Below are 1,359 nucleotides of genomic sequence, written 5' to 3'. Positions count from 1 at the left end.
GGCCACGACCCCCGGCCGCAGCGCGGTTATCGAGCAACGGCAGGGAGAAACGCGCGGGTGGGACGTGTGCGCGGAGCAGCCCCGGGGCGGGGGGGGCTCTCCGCGGCCCAGCAGCTCTGCGGGGGCTTCGCGGGGCCGCGGGGGCGCACGGCGAGGGGCGGGAGGGCCGGTGGGGCCGGCAGCGGGCGGAAAGGAGGGACCGCGGGAGGGGCGGGAGGGTAGATGCGAGCGGAGGGGGTGAGTGCGCCGGGGCCGGGTCCCCGCTCGGGGCCGGAGGAGCCGTCGGGCCGCGTCGCACCTGCCGGGGAGGAACCGGGGCGCCTCTGTACCAACACGGCCGCGGCCCGGGGTGAGAGACTGGAGTTTGCGGACCCGGGAGGGCGCCTGAGCCCGGCCGGGGCGGCGGGGCCCGGCCGGGAGAAACCCCCCAAGGGAGCAGGGAGGTGTCCGGCCCCGCAGCCCGAGTTCCCGGCTCCGGGGTCCCCCGAGCGTGGCCTCGCCGAAAAGCTGTTGGGGGCATTTGGGGATGCGGGGGGTCCTGGAGGCACGGACCCAAGCCCGGGGAGCCGGCCCCGCAGTTACTGCCGCGGGGAGCGGCGCGGTGCGGGCCCGGGCGGCGCGGGGAGACCCACGGGAGGCAGCGGGCAGGCGCGATRTCGCCGCTGCCGTCGGGGGCCGCGGGCGTCGTTTCAAAGCGCTGCTTTTCCCCAGTGCCGCCGTTAGCTTTCGCACCGACGGGATGGGACGCTTCGGGGCAGCGGAGACGCGGGTCCCCGGMGGGGCTGTGCACGGATTCCTGCCCTTTTCCCCCGCTCCAGCCTTCGGCGTTTCCGCAGCGTGGAGCCGTTCCCGGTGGTGACAGAGCCGCGACCTCTCCTCCCACCTGCTCGGGAAGGTGTGAGCTGGGATGTAAGAGATAGATAAACCCCCTCGCCTTCTCCCCTGGTCCACTTCCGACGGCCTCCGGGCTGCATCTATTTGTCCTTCGGCCGGGGGGCAGCTACAGAGCTGCGGGCAAGGCAGGAGCGGCAGCAGCAGGGCCGGCGGCCCCCGTCCAGGCCGGATTCACCCCGCAGCGCTGCGGCGGCGCCGGGGCAGGGGAGGGACGAGCCCGCTGCGGGCCCCTTTGCAGCACAGAGAAACGCAACCTGCTCTCTCGGTTTCTCCTGCCGTTGTGTGTGCGGGGGGGGGCGGGAGGCGTCCGGAGGGATTTGGGTCTGTTTAGCCCCCACACACACCCCTCGGAGCCGCGGGGAGCAACCTGCGATCGCGGCCTGGAGCAGCCCAACGCACGGGCAGGACGCCCCGAGCCGCCGCGCGCGTCGCGGCGCTGGGATTTGGGGTTACAAAATTCAGAGG

Source organism: Rhea americana, unplaced genomic scaffold (genome assembly GCF_003343005.1).
Source record: "Rhea americana isolate MKP2758 unplaced genomic scaffold, rheAme1 scaffold_191, whole genome shotgun sequence".
Classification (NCBI taxonomy): domain Eukaryota; kingdom Metazoa; phylum Chordata; class Aves; order Rheiformes; family Rheidae; genus Rhea; species Rhea americana.
The sequence above is the reverse complement of the archived record's forward strand: the minus strand, read 5'-3'. Positions refer to the sequence as shown.